A 13975-nucleotide genomic window follows, 5' to 3' on the forward strand; every position below is an offset into this window, starting at 1 on the left:
CAAACTGGCTCTACAGAGGCAAGATGTCCACCTCATCATCCTCTGATTCCTCACCCCTTTCACTGTGTACATCCCCCTCCTCACAGATTATTAATTCGTCCCCACTGGAATCCACCATCTCAGATCCCTGTGTACTTTCTGGAGGCAATTGCTGGTGAATGTCTCCACGGAGGAATTGATTATAATTAATTTTGATGATCATCATCTTCTCCACATTTTCTGGAAGTAACCTTGTACGCCGATTGCTGACAAGGTGAGCGGCCGCACTAAACACTCTTTCGGAGTACACACTGGAGGGAGGGCAACTTAGGTAGAATAAAGCCAGTTTGTGCAAGGGCCTCCAAATTGCCTCTTTTTCTCCACCATTCTTTCAAAGGTGACAGAATCATATGCAGTGACAGTAGACGACATGTCAGTAATCGTTGCCAGGTCATTCAGTCTGGACCAGATGTCAGCACTCACTCCAGACTGCCCTGCATCACCGCCAGCGGGTGGGCTCGGAATTCTTAGCCTTTTTCTCGCACCCCCAGTTGCGGGAGAATGTGAAGGAGGAGCTGTTGACGGGTCACGTTCCGCTTGACTTGACAATTTTCTCACCAGCAGGTCTTTGAACCTCTGCAGACTTGTGTCTGCCGGAAAGAGAGATACAATGTAGGTTTTAAATCTAGGATCGAGCACGGCGGCCAAAATGTAGTGCTCTGATTTCAACAGATTGAATCCTGGTTAAGCAAATTAAGGGCTCCAGCCACAAGTCCCACATGCCTAGTTGAATCGCTCTGTTTTAGCTCCTCCTTCAATGTCTCCAGCTTCTTCTGCAAAAGCCTGATGAGGGGAATGACCTGACTCAGGCTGGCAGTGTCTGAACTGACTTCACGTGTGGAAAGTTCAAAGGGTTGCAGAACCTTGCACAACGTTGAAATCATTCTCCACTGCGCTTGAGTCAGGTGCATTCCCCCTCCTTTGCCTATATCGTGGGCAGATGTATAGGCTTGAATGGCCTTTTGCTGCTCCTCCATCCTCTGAAGCATATAGAGGGTTGAATTCCACCTCGTTACCACCTCTTGCTTCAGATGATGGCAGGGCAGGTTCAGGAATGTTTGGTGGTGCTCCAGTCTTCGGCATGCGGTGGCTGAAGGCAGAAAGTGGCCCGCAATTCTTCGGGCCACCGACAGCATCTCTTGCACGCCCCTGTCGTTTTTTAAATAATTCTGCACCACCAAGTTCAATGTATGTGCAAAACATGAGACGTGCTGGAATTTGCCCAGATGTAATGCACGCACAATATTGGTGGCGTTGTCCGATGTCACAAATCCCCAGGAGAGTTCAATTGGGGTAAGCCATTCTGCGATGATGTTCCTCAGTTTCCGTAAGTGGTTGTCAGCTGTGTGCCTCTTATGGAAAGCGGTGATACAAAGCGTAGCCTGCCTAGGAACGAGTTGGCAATTGCGAGATGCTGCTACTGGTGCCGCCGCTGCTGTTCTTGCTGCGGGAGGCAATACATCTACCCAGTGGGCTGTCACAGTCATATAGTCCTGAGTCTGCCCTGCTCCACTTAACCACAGACAAGTGGACATTGGGTACAACTGCATTTTTTAGGACACTGGTGACTCTTTTTCTGAGGTCTGTGTACATTTTCGGTATCGCCTGCCTAGAGAAATGGAACCTAGAGGGTATTTGGTACCGGGGACACAGTACCTCAATCAAGTCTCTAGTTGCCTCTAAATTAACAATGGATACCGGAACCACGTTTCTCACCACCCAGACCTGAGTTATCCGCTTTGCAGCAGGATGACTGCTGTGATATTTCATCTTCCTCGCAAAGGACTGTTGGACAGTCAATTGCTTACTGGAAGAAGTACAAGTGGTCTTCCGACTTCCCCTCTGGGATGACGATCGACTCCCAGCAGCAACAACAGCAGCGCCAGCAGCAGTAGGCGTTACACTCAAGGATGCATCGGAGGAATCCCAGGCAGGAGAGGACTCGTCAGACTTGCCAGTGACATGGCCTGCAGGACTATTGGCTCTCCTGTCTAAGGAGGAAATTGACACTGAGGGAGTTGGTGGTGTGGTTTGCAGGAGCTTGGTTACAAGAGGAAGGGATTTAGTGGTTAGTGGACTGCTTCCACTGTCATCCAAAGTTTTTGAACTTGTCACTGACTTATGATGAATGCGCTGCAGGTGACGTATAAGGGAGGATGTTCCGAGGTGGTTAACGTCCTTATCCCTACTTATTACAGCTTGACAAAGGCAACACACGGCTTGACACCTGTTGTCCGCATTTGTGTACAGGATGCATACCTTCATGTCCCCATTTATCCACCTCATCAGGCGTAACTCAGATTTGCGGTACAGGACTGTCATTGCCAATTTCAGACGTTGCTGTTTGGTCTCTCCATGGCCCTGAGAATTTTCACCAAGGTAATGGCGGAAATGATGGTGCTCCTGTGCAAGCAAGGTGTCACAATTATCCCGTACTTGGGCGATCTCATAAAAGCGAGATCAAGAGAGCAGTTGCTGAACAGCGTATCACTTTCACTGAAAGTGTTACAGCAACACGGCTTGATTCTCAATATCCCGAAGTCGCAGTTGATTCCTACTACTCGTCTGTCTTTCTTGGGCATGATTCTGGACACAGACCAGAAGAGGGTTTATCTCCTGATAGAAAAGGCCCAGGAACTCATGACTCTTGTCAGGAACCTATTGAAACCAAAACAGGTGTCAGTGCATCACTGCACTCGAGTCCTGGGAAAGATGGTGGCATCATACGAGGCCATTCCATTCGGCAGGTTCCATGCGAGGACTTTCCAATGGGACCTACTGGACAAGTGGTCCGGGTCACATTTACAGATGCATTGGTTGATCACCCTGTCCCCCAGGGTCAGGGTATCACTCTTGTGGTGGCTGCAGAGTGCTCACCTTCTCGAGGGACGCAGATTCAGCATTCAGGGCTGGATCCTGGTGACCACAGACGCAAGCCTCCAAGGTTGGGGAGCAGTCACACAGGGAAGAAATTTCCAAGGTCTTTGGTCAAGTCAAGAGACTTGTCTTCACATCAACATCCTGGAACTAAGGGCCATATACAATGCCCTACGTCAAGCGGAGACCTTACTTTGCGACCAACCGGTTCTGATCCAGTCAGACAACGTCACCGCAGTGGCTCATGTAAACCGCCAAGGCGGCACAAGAAGCAGAGTGGCGATGGCACAAGCCACCAGAATTCTTCGCTGGGTGGAGAATCACGCAAGCGCACTGTCAGCAGTGTTCATTCCGGGAGTGGACAACTGGGAAGCAGACATCCTCAGCAGACACGACCTACATCCGGGAGAGTGGGGACTTCATCAGGAAGTCTTTGCACAGATTACAAGTCGGTGGGAACTGCCACAGATAGACATGATGCCGTCCCGGCTCAACAAAAAGCTACAGAGGTATTGCGCAAGGTCAAGAGACCCTCAGGCAGTAGCTGTAGACGCCCTAGTGACACCGTGGGTGTTCCGGTCGGTCTATGTATTTCCTCCTCTTCCTCTCATACCCAAGGTGTTGAGGATAATAAGACAAAGAGGAGTGAGAACAATCCTCATTGTTCCAGATTGGCCACGGAGGACCTGGTATCCGGATCTGCAGGAAATGCTCACAGAAGATCTGTGGCCTCTCCCTCTAAGACAGGACCTGTTGCATCAGGGGCCCTGTCTGTTCCAAGACTTACCGCGGCTGCATTTGACGGCATGGCGGTTGAATGCCGGATCCTAGCATTCCGGTTGAGGTCATCCCTACGCTGATAAAGGCTAGGAAGGATGTAACGTTAAAACATTACACCGTATATGGCGAAATTATGTTTCTTGGTGTGAGGCCAGGAATGCTCCTACGGAAGAATTCCATCTGGGCCGTTTCCTTCACTTCCTACAAACTGGAGTGAATTTGGGCCTAAAATTAGGCTCTATTAAGGTCCAGATTTCAGCCTTATCCATTTTCTTTCAAAAAGAATTGGCTTCTCTTCCAGAAGTTCAGACTTTTGTAAAAGGAGTGCTGCATATTCAGCCTCCTTTTGTGCCTCCGGTGGCACCTTGGGACCTTAACGTGGTGTTAAGTTTTCTAAAATTACACTGGTTTGAACCACTTAAAACAGTGGAGTTAAAATATCTCACATGGAAGGTGGTCATGTTATTAGCCTTGGCTTCGGCTAGGCGAGTGTCGGAATTAGCGGCTTTGTCACATAAAAGCCCATATTTGGTATTCCATGTGGATAGAGCGGAATTGCAGACCCGTCCTCAATTCCTACCAAAAGTGGTCTCATCTTTTCATATGAACCAACCTATTGTGGTGCCTGTGGCTACGCGTGACTTGGAGGATTCCGAGTTACTTGATGTGGTTAGGGCTTTGAAAATTTACGTGGCCAGGACGGCTAGAGTCAGGAAAACTGAAGCGCTGTTTGTCCTGTATGCAACCAACAAGATTGGTGCCCCTGCTTCAAAGCAGGCTATTGCTCGCCGGATTTGTAACACGATTCAGCAAGCGCATTCTATGGCTGGATTGCAGTTACTGAAATCGGTCAAGGCCCATTCCACGAGGAAAGTGGGCTCTTCTTGGGCGGCTGCCCGAGGGGTCTCGGCACTACAGCTGTGTCAAGCTGCTACTTGGTCGGGTTCACACACCTTTGCAAAATACTATAAGTTTGATACCCTGGCTGAGGAGGAACTCATGTTTGCTCAATCGGTGCTGCAGAGTCATCCGCACTCTCCCGCCCGTTTTGGAGCATTGGTATAATCCCCATGGTCCTTACGGAGTCCCCAGCATCCTCTAGGACGTTAGAGAAAATAAGATTTTAAACCTACTGGTAAATCTTTTTCTCGTAGTCCGTAGATGATGCTGGGCGCCCGTCCCAAGTGCGGACTACTTCTGCAATACTTGTGTATAGTTATTGCTTCAATAAGGGTTATGTTATAGTTGCATCGGTCCTGCACTGATGCTATGTTGTTTTTTCATACTGATAACTGGGTAGTTTATCACAAGTTATACGGTGTGATTGGTGTGGCTGGTATGAATCTTGCCCTGGATTAACAAAATCCTTTCCTCATACTGTCCGTCTCCTCTGGGCACAGTTTCTCTAACTGTGGCATAGAGGGAGGAGCCAGTGCACACCCAGAACTAAAGTCTTTCTTAAAGTGCCCATGTCTCCTGTGGAGCCCGTCTATCCCCATGGTCCTTACGGAGTCCCCAGCATCCTCTACGGACTACGAGAAAAAGATTTACCGGTAGGTTTAAAATCTTATTTTCTACTTTATTCTTTTCTATCCTAGTTTATTACGACCAACTCTCATCCAAGGAGTTTGATATTCTACTACCTGCATGCAATTTAAATTGCTTAAATTGTTTATATGGTTGATTTGTCCTTCACAATCCATAATCTGCAACTTGGATGTACTTGTGTCATTGAAAATCTTATAATAAAAATGTATATACAGATACTCAACCTGTATATTGAAAAAAAAAAAAGTTATAAGACATATGCATTCAATATTTGAAGAAACAAAATAAAATAAAGCTATCTATTGGGTTTCACTAACAAGCACATTGGAAGACTTGACTACTGTTAAAAGACATGCATTACATGGTATAGAGCCACAAACCACAATGTAGTAAAATAAAAACAAACTTACATGTGTATCAAACCTATGTGAGGCTTACATTGATAGTGCAAGATCAACACTCTATCAACTGTGCAAACTAGACTGCACATAAATGCCATAAAATTTATCTGAGATTTTAGTAAATAAGGCCCGTTGCTGTCCGGGTCACGCAGCCGTCACGGCCCGCCCCCATACGGTCCGGTCATGTCTGCGTTGTCCTGACTGTGCCCCCAAAATGGCGGCACAACGCCGCTGGCCCGACTCCTCCTGCCCAGTGACCGCCTCTGCCTGTCAATCAGGCAGAGGCGCTCACTGGGCAGAGATGCTGATCGCATCTCTGGCATGTGCCGGTGCACTGCGGCACCAGCACACACGCACTTCAGACCTGATCTCCTGTTGTGTGAATATGCACAGCAGGGATCAGGTCTGAATTAGGCCCTATATACAGCTGTCAGTAAGGCAGGGATGTGCTGCTGCCAGTGAGGCAGGGATGTGCTGCTGGTAGTGAAGCAGTGATGTGCTGCTGTCAGCGAAGCAGTGCTGTGCTGCTGTCAGCGAGACAGGGATGTGCTGCTGTCAGCGAGGCAGGGATGTGCTGCTGTCAGCGAAGCAGGGATGTGCTGCTGTCCAGTGCCAGATTAAGGTCCATATGGGCCTGGAGCTGAAATTTATGAAGGGCCTATTTTATGCCACGGCAGGGGATGTGAAAACACCATGGGTGTGTGACTAGTAATGTTAGGGGTGTGGTTGATGTTGTGAGGGCGTGGTCTGCACAGGAGGTGTGACTAGCACCTACCTTGAAAAACCTCAGTCTCCCTCACTTCTTCAATTATATCAACAGTGTAATGTGACAATCTAAAAATGACCAAAGGAAAACATCTCTTGTTAACGTGACTGTAATATAGAAAATGGTGCACTTAGTGATGACATAAATATGAAACCTCTCAACGAAAGAGGTTACAGGTCGCTCAGCGATGTCATGAATGTGAAATCTTTCTATATGTAAAAAAAAAGTTTACTTTTGTAATAAGTAGTTATACTGAGAAGGAATGGTGGGGTTGGATGGTGTCGCCTGGACAGGGCAGAACAGGGAAAACTGAGGTGACCCAGCATATAGATAGATAGATAGATAGATAGATAGATAGATAGATAGATAGATAGATAGATAGATAGATAGATAGATAGATAGATAGATAGATTCAAACCCAAATTGCTAATATCCAATACATAGCTACAGTATAATGTATTAGGGGCTCCTGACTGGGGAATGGCATAAGACACACGGAGACGCACCATCTTATGGACATGTTATAGGAGTGTCACTGCAGTTGTAGCGAAATCAGATGATTCATCGCTAACATTGGAGGCAGTAGGTCTGTCAGAGATCTGCACATAGCATGGGGCAGGTGCAGGTTTTGACGTTTGTGTTTTAAGATCAGGATAAAGTCGCACACACTACAGAGGCAAAAGATGCACACAAAGATGTGCCTGAGTTTGACTCAGAATCAGGCCCAATTTTTGGGTTATTATATATGTTTTAATGGGGTTGGTATCAGGATCCCGATGGTTGGCATGCTGGCTGTCAAAAATAAGATTTTACTCACCGGTAAATCTATTTCTCGTAGTCCGTAGTGGATGCTGGGAACTCCGTAAGGACCATGGGGAATAGACGGGCTCTGCAGGAGACTGGGCACTCTATAAGAAAGATTTGGTACTATCTGGTGTGCACTGGCTCCTCCCTCTATGCCCCTCCTCCAGACCTCAGTTAGGATACTGTGCCCGGAAGAGCTGACACAATAAGGAAGGATTTTGAATCCCGGGTAAGACTCATACCAGCCACACCAATCACACCATATAACTCGTGATACTATACCCAGTTAACAGTATGAAATATAACTGAGCCTCTCAACAGATGGCTCAACAATAACCCTTTAGTTAGGCAATAACTATATACAAGTATTGCAGACAATCCGCACTTGGGATGGGCGCCCAGCATCCACTACGGACTACGAGAAATAGATTTACCGGTGAGTAAAATCTTATTTTCTCTGACGTCCTAGTGGATGCTGGGAACTCCGTAAGGACCATGGGGATTATACCAAAACTCCCAAACGGGCGGGAGAGTGCGGATGACTCTGCAGCACCGAATGAGAGAACTCCAGGTCCTCCTCAGCCAGGGTATCAAATTTGTAGAATTTTGCAAACGTGTTTGCCCCTGACCAAGTAGCAGCTCGGCAAAGTTGTAAAGCCGAGACCCCTCGGGTAGCCGCCCAAGATGAGCCCACCTTCCTTGTGGAATGGGCTTTTACTGATTTAGGATGCGGCAATCCAGCCGCAGAATGCGCCAGCTGAATTGTGCTACAAATCCAGCGAGCAATAGTCTGCTTAGAAGCAGGAGCACCTATTTTGTTGGGTGCATACAGGATAAAAAGCGAGTCAGTTTTCCTGACTCCCGCCGTCCTGGAAACATAAATTTTCAAGGCCCTGACTACGTCCAGTAACTTGGAATCTTCCAAGTCCCTAGTAGCCCCAGGCACTACAATAGGTTGGTTCAAGTGAAAAGCTGATACCACCTTAGGGAGAAACTGGGGACGAGTCCTCAATTCTGCCCTATCCATATGGAAAATCAGATAAGGGCTTTTACATGACAAAGCCGCCAATTCTGACACTCGCCTGGCCGAAGCCAAGGCCAATAACATGACCACTTTCCACATGAGATATTTCAAATCCACAGTTTTAAGTGGCTCAAACCAATGTGATTTCAGGAAACTCAACACCACATTGAGATCCCAAGGTGCCACAGGAGGCACAAAAGGGGGCTGAATATGAAGCACTCCCTTAACAAAAGTCTGAACTTCAGGCAGTGAAGCCAGTTCTTTCTGGAAGAAAATCGACAGAGCCAAAATCTGAACCTTAATGGAACCCAATTTTAGGCCCATAGTCACTCCCGACTGTAGGAAGTGCAGAAAACGACCCAGCTGAAATTCCTCTGTAGGGCCCTTCCTGGCCTCACACCACGCAACATATTTTCGCCAAATACGGTGATAATGGTTTGCGGTTACTTCTTTCCTGGCTTTTATCAGCGTAGGAATGACTTCCTCCAGAATGCCCTTTTCCTTTAGGATCCGGAATTTAACCGTCATGCCGTCAAACGCAGCCGCGGTAAGTCTTGGAACAGACAGGGCCCCTGCTGTAGCAGATCCTGTCTGAGCGGTAGAGGCCATGGGTCCTCTGATATCATTTCTTGAAGTTCTGGGTACCAAGCTCTTCTTGGCCAATCCGGAACCACGAGTATCGTTCTTACTCCTCGCCTTCTTATTATTCTCAGTACCTTTGGTATGAGAGGCAGAGGAGGGAACACATAAACCGACTGGTACACCCACGGTGTCACTAGAGCGTCCACAGCTATCGCCTGAGGGTCCCTTGACCTGGCGCAATATCTCTTTAGCTTTTTGTTGAGGCGGGACGCCATCATGTCCACCTGTGGCCTTTCCCAACGGTTTACCAACAGTAGGAAGACTTCTGGATGAAGTCCCCACTCTCCCGGGTGTAGGTCGTGTCTGCTGAGGAAGTCTGCTTCCCAGTTGTCCACTCCCGGAATGAGTGATTTTCCGCCCATCGGAGAATCCTTGTGGCTTCTGCCATCGCCATCCTGCTTCTTGTGTCGCCCTTGTCCAAGAGGTCCCACTGGAAGGTCCTTGCATTGAACCTGCCGAATGGAATTGCTTCGTATGAAGCCACCATTTTTCCCAGGACTCGTGTGCAGTGATGCACCGATACCTGTTTTGGTTTCAGGAGGTCTCTGACTAGAGATGACAGCTCCTTGGCTTTCTCCTGCGGGAGAAACACTTTTTTCTGTTCTGTGTCCAGAATCATCCCCAGGAACAGTAAGCGTGTGGAAGGAACCAGCTGTGACTTTGGAATGTTTAGAATCCAGCCATGCTGTTGTAGCACTTCCCGAGATAGTGCTACTCCGACCAGCAACTGCTCCTTGGACCTCACATTTATTAGGAGATCGTCCAAGTACGGGATAATTAAAACTCCCTTTTTTCGAAGGAGTATCATCATTTCTGCCATTACCTTGGTAAACACCCTCGGTGCCGTGGACAGTCCAAACGGTAGTGTCTGGAATTGGTAATGGCAATCCTGTACCACAAATCTGAGGTACTCCTGGTGAGGAAGGTAAATGGGGACATGCAGGTAAGCATCCTTGATGTCCAGGAATACCATGTAATCCCCCTCGTCCAGGCTTGCAATAACCGCCCTGAGCGATTCCATCTTGAACTTGAATCTTTTTATGTATGTGTTCAAGGATTTCAAATTTAAAATGGGTCTCACCGAACCGTCCGGTTTCGGTACCACAAACAGTCTGGAATAGTAACCCCGTCCTTGTTGAAGTAGGGGTACCTTGACTATCACCTGCTGGGAATACAGCTTGTGAATTGCCTCTAGCACAGCCTCCCTGCCCGAGGGAGTTGTCGGTAAGGCCGATTTGAGGAAACGGCGGGGGGGAGACGCCTCGAATTCCAGCTTGTACCCCTGAGATACTACTTGAAGGATCCAGGGATCCACCCGTGAGCGAACCCACTGATCGCTGAAATTTTTGAGGCGGCCCCCCACCGTACCTGGCTCCGCCTGTGGAGCCCCACCGTCATGCGGCGGATTTGGAAGAAGCGGGGAAGGACTTTTGTTCCTGGGAACCTGCTGTGTGTTGCAGCTTTTTTCCACTTCCTCTGCCTCTAGACAGAAAGGACCCGCCTTTTCCCCGCCTGTTTTTCTGGGGTCGAAAGGACTGTACCTGATAATACGGTGCTTTCTTAGGCTGTGAGGGGACATGGGGCAAAAATGCTGACTTCCCAGCTGTTGCTGTGGAAACAAGGTCTGAGAGACCATCCCCGAATAACTCCTCACCCTTATAAGGCAAAACTTCCATGTGCCTTTTCGAATCTGCATCCCCTGTCCACTGCCGAGTCCATAAGCCTCTCCTAGCAGAAATGGACAATGCACTTATTCTAGATGCCAGCCGGCAGATCTCCCTCTGTGCATCTCTCATGTATAAGACTGAGTCTTTTATATGCTCTACGGTTAGCAATATAGTGTCCCTGTCTAGGGTGTCAATATTTTCCGACAGGGAATCTGACCAAGCAGCAGCAGCACTGCACATCCACGCTGAAGCAATAGCTGGTCTCAGTATAACACCAGTGTGTGTATATATAGACTTTAGGATAGCCTCCTGCTTTCTATCAGCAGGTTCCTTTAGGGCGGCCGTATCCGGAGACGGTAGTGCCACCTTTTTTGACAAACGTGTGAGTGCTTTATCCACCCTAGGGGGAGTTTCCCAACGTGACCTATCCTCTGGCGAGAAAGGGAACGCCATTAGTAATTTTTTTGAAATCACCAATTTTTTATCGGGGAAAGCCCACGCTTCTTCACACACTTCATTTAATTCTTCAGATGGGGGAAAAACTATTGGTAGTTTTTTCTCCCCAAACATAATACCCTTTTTTGAGGTACCTGGGTTTATATCAGAAATGTGTAATACCTCTTTCATTGCCTCAATCATGCAACGAATGGCCCTAGTGGACATTAAATTTGACTCATCGTCGTCGACACTGGTATCAGTATCCGTGTCGACATCTGTGTCTGCCATCTGAGGTAGTGGGCGTTTCAGAGCCCCTGATGGCCTTTGAATTGTCTGGGCAGGCACGAGCTGAGAAGCTGGCTGTCCCGCGTTTGGCCTGTCGTCAAATTTTTTATGTAAGGAGTCGACACTTGCACGTAATTCCTTCCATAAGTCCATCCACTCCGGTGTCTGCCCCGCAGGGGGTGACATCACATTTATAGGCATCTGCTCTGCCTCCACATAAGCCTCCTCATCAAATATGTCGACACAGCCGTACCGACACACCACACACACACACAGGGAATGCTCTTAAAGGAGACAGGACCCCACAAAAGCCCTTTGGGGAGACAGAGAAAGAGTATGCCAGCACACACCAGAGCGCTATATAATGCAGGGACTAACTGAATTATGTCCCCTTATAGCTGCTATAAGTTATACTGCGCCTAAATTTAGTGCCCCCCCTCTCTTTTTTACCCTTTCTGTAGTGTAGACTGCAGGGGAGAGCCAGGGAGCTTCCTTCCAGCGGAACTGTGAGGGAGAAATGGCGCCAGTGTGCTGAGGGAGATGGCTCCGCCCCTTTTTCGGCGGACTTTTCTCCCGCTTTTTTATGGATTCTGGCAGGGGTAATTACCACATATATAGCCTCTGGGGCTATATATTGTGGTTATTTTGTTAGCCAAGGTGTTTTTATTGCTGCTCAGGGCGCCCCCCCCAGCGCCCTGCACCCTCAGTGACCGGAGTGTGAAGTGTGTATGAGGAGCAATGGCGCACAGCTGCAGTGCTGTGCGCTACCTTGGTGAAGACTGAAGTCTTCTGCCGCCGATTTTCCGGACCATCTTCATGCTTCTGGCTCTGTAAGGGGGACGGCGGCGCGGCTCCGGGAACGAACACCAGGGACGGGTCCTGCGGTCGATCCCTCTGGAGCTAATGGTGTCCAGTAGCCTAAGAAGCCCAAGCTAGCTGCAAGCAGGTAGGTTCGCTTCTTCTCCCCTTAGTCCCTCGTTGCAGTGAGCCTGTTGCCAGCAGGTCTCACTGTAAAATAAAAAACCTAACATATACTTTCTTTCTAGGGGCTCAGGAGAGCCCCTAGTGTGCATCCAGCTCGGCCGGGCACAGAAATCTAACTGAGGTCTGGAGGAGGGGCATAGAGGGAGGAGCCAGTGCACACCAGATAGTACCAAATCTTTCTTATAGAGTGCCCAGTCTCCTGCGGAGCCCGTCTATTCCCCATGGTCCTTACGGAGTTCCCAGCATCCACTAGGACGTCAGAGAAATACCGACATAGGCATCCCGATGTTGAAAATACCTACATGAACTATTTAACTAAGCTAACCTCCCTAACCCTAACCCACCTTTCCCGTACCCTAAACCTAAACACCCCACCACCACCGCAGCCTAACCCTAACCATCCCCGGGGGTGCCTAACCCTAGCCCCCCCTCCCCGCAGCCTGACCCTAACCTCAAATCCCCCCCCCCCTCGCAGACACATTGGCACCGCCAGAAAAATACAAATAAAAATACTGGCCCCTACAGGTAAAATAAAACACACTGGACCCCAAAGGGGCGAAAAAAAAATGAATGGCCTCAGTAGGAAAAACACATTGGCCCCACACTCCCACCCCTCGCGGCCTGCGCTGTATCACACTCACACACTCCCTCCCCCCTGCACTCTATAACACTCACACACTCCCGCCCCCTGCACTCCATTACACTCACACACTCCCGCCCCCAGCGCTGTATCACACTCACACACTCCCTGCCCCTTGCACTCTATAACACTCACACACTCCCGCCCCCTGCACTCCATTACAATCACACATTCCCGCCCCCCACGCTGTATCACACTCACACACTCCCGCCCCTACACTCTATTACACTCATACACTCATAGAAACATAGAATTTGACGGCAGATAAGAACCACTTGGCCCATCTAGTCTGCCCCTTGCCCATCTAGTCTGCCCCTTAAACTCCTGCCCCTGCACTCAATTACACTCATACACTCCCGCCCCTGCACTCTATTACACTCCCACCCCCCACGCTGTATCACATTACAACCCCCGCACTCTAATACACCCACACACTCCCACCCCTGCACTCTATTACACTCACACTCCTGCCCCTCATGCTGTATCACACTCCCACCCCCGCACTCTACTACACTCACACACTCCCACCCCCTGCACTCTATTACACTCACACACTCCCGCCCCGCGCTGTATCACACTCGCACACTCCCTGCCCCCCGCACTCTATTACACTCATACTCCCGCCCCTGCACTCTATTACACTTACACACTCCCGCACCTTGCACTCTATTACACTCACACACTCCCGCCCCCTGTGCTGTATAACACTCACACATTCCCTGCCACCTGCACTCTATTACACTCACACACTCCCGCCCCGCGCTGTATCACACTCGCACACTCCCTGCCCCCCGCACTCTATTACACTCATACTCCCGCCCCTGCACTCTATTACACTTACACACTCCCGCACCTTGCACTCTATTACACTCACACACTCCCGCCCCCTGTGCTGTATAACACTCACACATTCCCTGCCACCTGCACTCTATTACACTCACACACTCCCGCCCCCAGCGCGGTATCATACTCCCACACTCTCTGCCCCCCCACTCTATTACACTCACTCACTCCCGCCCCTGCACTCTATTACACTCACACACTCCCGCCCCCCGCGCTGTATCACTCACACACTCTCTG

Source organism: Pseudophryne corroboree, unplaced genomic scaffold, assembly GCF_028390025.1.
Source record: "Pseudophryne corroboree isolate aPseCor3 unplaced genomic scaffold, aPseCor3.hap2 scaffold_593, whole genome shotgun sequence".
NCBI classification, from domain to species: domain Eukaryota; kingdom Metazoa; phylum Chordata; class Amphibia; order Anura; family Myobatrachidae; genus Pseudophryne; species Pseudophryne corroboree.